Below are 7,320 nucleotides of genomic sequence, written 5' to 3'. Positions count from 1 at the left end.
TCATCTATGCTACGAAGAATAATCCTATTTTATGAATGCAAGTCTAAAAATCCAACAAACTTGGGAAAATGCTTCGTATATTCTGGCGAATACCTAAACCAGATTGTAACATATTCGATCCAAAGAAGGCATAGATATATAAGAAATAAATACGGGTTCCATATGTTATCTGAATCAATAACCAGTTCCGCCATATTGGTACCAGAAACGATCATTACTGTGGGTCACAATCCAGTAACATGCATAAAGCATGTACTGAATTGATGTTGGGAGCTTTCCCCACACCGCCCTGTAGAAATACTCAGTAAGCACGGGCGGCCGACTACTATACGGATCCCAGTTGCTAGGATATTGAGATATGTAGATGCTATTTGTCTATTTATACTAAATGGTTAGACATCCGTAAATTCCTTTACCATTATGTGACGAGACAGAATCTTGACTTGTTCAGATGCATCATCGGCCCGATTCAGATTCCCCACGAAGTAGGCCTCCGTTAGTTTATTCCCCGGATGCATATTCTTGTATTCTGATGTGCTCTGAAGTGCGAGTATTTTTTGGGATGATGTAAGAGAAAATGTTTCGGTACCGTGCCGAGCATGGAGCCCATCGCTGAGCGATGTTTCGTTAATAAATTCGGCGTTTGTAGTTTGAATTGTTTTTTGCTTGTGATATCGTCGTTAGGCTACAATTTTGATGATGTGAAACCGATGCATACCAGATAACAGTTGACTTTGTCCGCAACGGTGAAATGAAGGTCCGAATCCCTTTTTTTAGATACTGACGCCCACCACTATAATTACCGACGCAATGACGCCCACTTATACATGAATGACGCAACATGAGCGTTTCGTACCGGCGTGATTGAAGCTACGCTCTGGAATGCCGTGGGGCAACGCAGCAAGGTCTGCTCGCAAGCTACATTTCTTGTAGATAAAATGATTGCGATGAGTCGGTAGGAGATAATTGATAAGATACTGCGAGATATTGATCGAAGTTCGTATCAGGAATTTGTTTCCTATTACAGCAATATACGATTTCGTACCGTAATTTCCAGTCTTCATTGGGGATGCGTCGAGATAGCGTAGTGCGGGGGTCGGCAACGCCTTCATTTCTGAAACCATCCCCCCAATATATCCTACACCTTTAGCGAGAATAGTGTGTATACAACACATACCCAAAACTAAACCTATGCAGGTAGTATATGTATATATACTTCAGAATACATAAACCCACTTCTCGGGCGGTGATCGAATATTTGACTGGACTAGTTAGCGACTGAACATCATTTCCTTATTTGTGGGTTTCAAGTTGCAGCCAATTCGAGCCAGTCATAATTATTATCAATCGTGTGTTTTTCTTTCTCTCTCTCTCTCTCTAAATCAGGGGTCGCCAACTCAAATCGGGTCGCGGGCCACTTTTCAAATTTCGTAGCGGCCGCGGGCCGCATAAATTCAACACCGATATAAAGGGGGCAACCACGTTTTAAAACTCTACGTCAGTACAACGCTGTTCTACCTAACACAAGCAATGGGTATAGTGACCACAAAAAAGTAATATTTTATTAAAGGAATAGAAATACAACAAAGTATCACTGTAATCAATTTCATTTTATTTTAAACTGCGAGCTGTGCACAATACCTAGTTACGCTTTTTGGGACTAGCGAGATACGTAACTAGCTGAAAGACCATCCTCACTTGAAGCTTAATCTTGTGGGTAAGCCCTAAGCCAGTGGTTCTCAAACCTTTTTTGATATGTCCCACTATATGATACTGAAAAATTTCGCGCCCCCTTATCGTCATATCAGAAAATGCATCCATAATGCTGGCTATCCGAACGGATAGTTTGATGGTATGGAAGGTTATTGATGTTGACGAGAGAATTCTATAATATGAATTCCGGATTATACACAGAGCACTAGCTATAACTATGAATTCCAGGAAAATCGCGCCGAGCGCGAAAAGTTTTTTAGTTGAACGCAGCTCCACGGCCCCTTCAGATGCGTTCACGCCCCAATATGGGGGACGTAGCTTCAGTTTTAGAACCACTTCCCTTAGCAGTTTTCTATAGGCGTCTCGGTATTGGAAGTGTTTGGGCCATTGCACGTCAATTTCAGAATTTCAAAATGTTTTCTTAGCTTTTTTCCGAAATCTCAAATCATGTCGCGGGCCGCAAAATATGACCTGGCGGGCCGCGTGTTGGTGACCCCTGCTCTAAATATATCAATCGCTAGTTTATTTGTATTGGTTACTTCGCGGAAGAGAGGTTCTGTTTGATTCGTGGTTTTAAAGAATTGCTGTAAATGCTTCGTGTTCACCCACGTATATTCCCACGTCCCTGTACGTCCCAACGCCCCTTCACAATCCATTATCACCAGGCCGTGTTATTTTTGGCATTTCAGGAGCCAGATGCCAAAACTGCCAAAAATAAAAATTTGAAAATGCCAAAAATAAGCAATTTTTGGCATGTGCCAAAAATAACACGGCCTGCCAAATAGTGTATTTCGTTCACGGTGTTGTGTTAACCGGGCCGCGTTACAAGCGAGAAGAGCGTTTGTGAAAGGCAGGTTTCTTAATCTGGGTCCAGTCCACCCATTAGGGGTGAGAGCATGGTGTCCTAAATAGTGTGGGCACAGCGAGATTGAACGGCTGACTTCATTTGGTTTACGTCATACTTTCCATTTGTCCAAAGGCAATTTTACGACCATTTTTGACCGGCTTATCGAGCGCTAAATTTGATAAATGAGAAGCTGCCGCAGTACTGATTATTAAAATATAAATTATATTCTGCTCATGGAACTGGAACCCCCAAAATTAACCACGATTTTTGCATTGTGATCGAGTTGAACATTGTGACGCAACAAACTGTCTGGCTATTTCTGGGCTGCATAGTCTCGATTTGCCAGATAGTCTTGTTGCGTCAATGTTCTTAAACAAGCTAACCTTCCCAGGACTCTTCCATGCGAGTTGGTAATATTAAAGCCACCTGAAGTGACAAAAGTCCTCCGAAAATATGTCGGTAGACTTAAGGAGAAATGATAGTCGGGCTACTAAATAGAATGTGTTGAGAGACAACACAGGAAACTCCTGGAAAAGGATCGGGAAGAAAATTCTTTCCGCGATGAGATCGATGGCACTGGCGAAGTGATCTCTTTTCATGATGCATGGAAGCCGGTTCAGCCCTCCAAAGATTTTGAAGCTCTGAAAACCTTTTGTGGATGACTGGCAACATTCTTTCCCTCAACGGCTACTGTTGAAGCCGATATTTCCCAGATTCGCTGGGCGAGAAATGAATTTAGGAGAAACTTAGCTGACCTGAGTTTGGAAGCATTGTTACAGTGCAAACGAGTTAAGTCTACTTAACAGCTGTAACAATCAGCTGTTGAGCGTGTTTGTTAGGCTTTTCTTTTTTTTTGCTTATTGGCACCGATTCCGATGGATACTGCACATTTTGTGGTTTCGTTTGATATAATTAACCTATGAAATCGTTGAGTTTTTTCCTCTTCTTATTGTTTGTTGGCACTGATTATACGTGGATGCTGCACATTTTGTGGTGTCTTTTGACAAACTAGCCTAAATAAAACGTTTTTGTGACTAATTCGAGGCTGAAACTATCTATTTAGAGGACGATGCCAAAACTGCCAAAAATAAAAATCGAAAAATGCCAAAAATAAGTTATTTTTGGCAGTTTTGGCATATGCCAAAAATAACACGGCCTGATTATCACTCATTCCAGTTTGTCATGAATCGGGCGGATTCAAATTTCTTGTTTGATTTATAGTGCGGTATAATTCTGAGGTATGTTCTTTTTTCTTGTACGACCGTTTTCACTGTGAGTGGGGGTGTGCTTATGCATTGACATTATACGGTAAATAACCTTGATCTCGTCAAAGAAATGATGTTGATTCTCCTAAATCGGCTACAGCGTCGCTCTAACTGAGTCAGAAGCACCCGCTGAATTGTAGCCTAATTCATAAGATTCTTTATCCCGTTTAAAATCTATTTTAGTAAGTAAAATCCAGTACACGCAATTGTCTTTATTATTTTGCGAAATAGGGATACGGACACGCTGTGAATGAACCATCGTCCAACCTAGACTTTTGCACCAGTGGAATCTGCGATACAGATTACTTCATCAAATTTCGAATGAAGATGCTCTTACCATATGGTTATAAGACATATATGTACATCTCTCCACGTAAGTGGTTCTTCATCGGGGTTCACACGAACCCCAAGTAAGGGTTTGCTGAGACAGTCTTAGGGGCTCGAGTGAGGTAAGTCAATATACACATTAGACTAATACAGCAGAAATCACAGTGATTTGAAATAAATATTCATTATCATCTTTTTGTTTCGTGTGAACGTAATTGTTGTTAAATTGGATTGATTAGTAATAATGACTAATAACTAAGCTAAAGTTTGGGGCTCGCGGGGGTAAATGAATTTACATATTGACTCTTGATCGGTAGGTCGTTGGTTCGATCTTCAATCCCGGCCGGGTCAGACCAAACACTCGATATCTGGTATCCGCGGCTATCCTGCTCCAGGGATGGGTAAGCTGTTTAGCTCGCCGGCCGCATTCAACATCTTATTCCATTCGCGGGCCGCCCTGTATAAAATTGGGATTATAAACCAAAACGCATTATTGGTATTTGATTATAGTGAGGGTATGGAAATAATAACCAACCAACCATTGATATGATGATGTCGTACACGCGTCAGAAACATTGGCTGGATTTCATAAGCTGAATAGTGAATAACCATTTTCCAAAACTAGGGATAAAAAGTCGGTTGTCCCGATTCTTTGAACAAGATGGAGTGATGAATATGTGAGCAGTGATCTGTTTATAAATTTACTGATTCTACTTTTGGTTCAACTCCAGGACACGCAATGCTGACAGCATCATTAGCATGTTAGCTTCAAATACTCTCCTGCTAAAACTAGATTTTATAAATATGAAGACTTCGGCACTTACAGAAAACGGATGCCCCTAACACACGCGCACGCGCGAATCGGTTTTTTTCAAGTACAGCACTAAAAGTAATAATCTTGCTGGAGTGGCGAAAGTAAAATTACACTCGTGATCCGAAAGTCCTTCCCGTTTTGATTTTCTGTGATGTTTACCAGTTGAAGTGAATCCTGGGAAAATGAAAGTGAAAGTGAAATGCCTGGGCGTTGGGAGTCGCGTTACCGCGCCAGCAATGAAATAAAAATATACTTTATAGTAAGACTATAACATAAATTTATCGTGGTGAAATATAATATGAAAAAATTTAATCGAGTCCCTGCAGTCATTAGATTTAGACGCATTTTATTAATATTTTATGATTTTAATACTTTCTTGAGCCTTTCTTGCGTCCGCACAAACGGTGTTGCGGGCCGAAGTTTGCCCATCTCTGTGGTAGGCGCTTAGCAATCACGGATACCATGGAGGAGAAAAAATGGTGGTGCAGACTAGACGACCTTACTATAAAGGCCTTATCGCATCTCCGTCGTCAAAGCATCTCGATGGTGCAGGCGAAAAAGAATACCATCTCTCTCTAAATATCTCCCGAATTTTTGAGAGATGTTAATTATTCTTGAAATTTTCTTGGCGTTACGCGCGATTCGATGCGACTTCATGTTTCGATTTTAATAAAGCAGCGCCTTTTGCAATCTGATCCCCACAGTACGGGGATGCAAGCAGCAAGGGAAAATGATGCACCCTATATAGAGATTCGTTTGGGCGATTCCAATATCTTTCCATTATACCGACAATGCTGAGATGAGAGGTCAAGAAATATCAGCATGCAACAAAGTGACTAATAACCATTAGCCCACCCGAAGATGCATCATGATTTATAACCTGCCCTAAATCTTTGAAAACACTCTCCAGTCTTCATCAACTCTACTGGTGAATCTGATCACATGGGCTGAGAAAGCAGATATATTTGATAGTGATATGCGAAACTACTAATATTAATGACGAAATTCATTCTTGAATCTGAACAAACTTGAAAACACAGCATACATATTGTAATAATGACAAAGACATACGAGCTCACGGCCTTGTATAAAAATACTTCCGAAGGATTTTTAGGCGTTGTCGATATAGAAAATTGAAAGTCACGCATACTGCGAACAACTTCTATCGCTTTATTCAGTGGAGTATAGTCACAACTTTGTTATTCCTTTGTTGTCTGTTGCGTGGTGTCATTTGCACTATTGATGTGATGGGACGTCATGATAACTTACTACTTTATTTTGTAAAATTCCATGGTAATTGAGTGAAATAGCATTATTAATATTATTTATATTGAAATGATACTTGTTTACGTTGAAAGAACATAACTCGCGATTACCAAACAGATACCCGCTCCTGCAGCAATATGAATATATTGTCTGTGACTGTATTGAATGTCTGCACTTCCCTAACTCTCTATATATATTTTTAAAATATCATAGTGGGTATCTGTTGCGTAATACGCGAGTTATGGTCGTACAAAGTTGCGCGAATTGAAATTTGGCATCTGAGATAACGTAGCAACTATCAAACAGCTCATTTAGTTCTTGGGCGTGTGTGTTTATAATCAGTGTTACCGCACTGGAATATTTTGAAAAATCCCAGATGAGAACAGCAAAAAAACAGAACTTGTTTTGAAGTCGCGATTAATTGCACATAGCAACAATCGACTGGTTTACAAGATAATCTCATCTGTACCGATGCCCAGAGTGAACTTTTCATTTGTGACCTTCGATTCGCCCCTGCAGGAATATTTGGACACTTCAGCATTAACATCCTGTTATTATATAATCGAAACTATAGTTATATAGACATATCTTCGTTCCTGTTTGACGTAGGTTGTCATCATAGCCAACATAATTCGATAACATGAACATATATGTTTTGAGCGAATAGCATAACAGATGTAACTTGACTTTCGATAAATCCATACAATTTTTCGAATAGCTCTGTGGCCCACTGGTTCAAAAAGCCTGCCCTAGACGTTACGCTACCCACACAATGGTTATTTGGGGTATTTAAAATATGTCATTTTTATCTTAAAAAGTGGTAAAATCGCAGTCACGATACCGCGAGACGATCACAACTTTACTAAAAGAATAATATGTAAAATTGTTATGGGCAAAACGAATCACTGATTCGAAACCGATTCGAATCATTATATATGCCGTATGATTCGAATGAGGCATGCGGAATTCAGAGCTGGACAACTAGATAATTTTAAGCTCTTCCGAATTCGAATAGAATAAAAATGATGGCTACACAGTTTTTCATAATTATATTAGAATTAGAATTACATAATTCGCAAATACTTGGA

The sequence above is a fragment of the Botryllus schlosseri genome, chromosome 16 (assembly GCF_051294905.1).
Source record: "Botryllus schlosseri isolate E-star chromosome 16, Bs_hap1, whole genome shotgun sequence".
In the NCBI taxonomy this organism is placed as follows: domain Eukaryota; kingdom Metazoa; phylum Chordata; class Ascidiacea; order Stolidobranchia; family Styelidae; genus Botryllus; species Botryllus schlosseri.
This window is presented reverse-complemented; position numbering follows the sequence as displayed.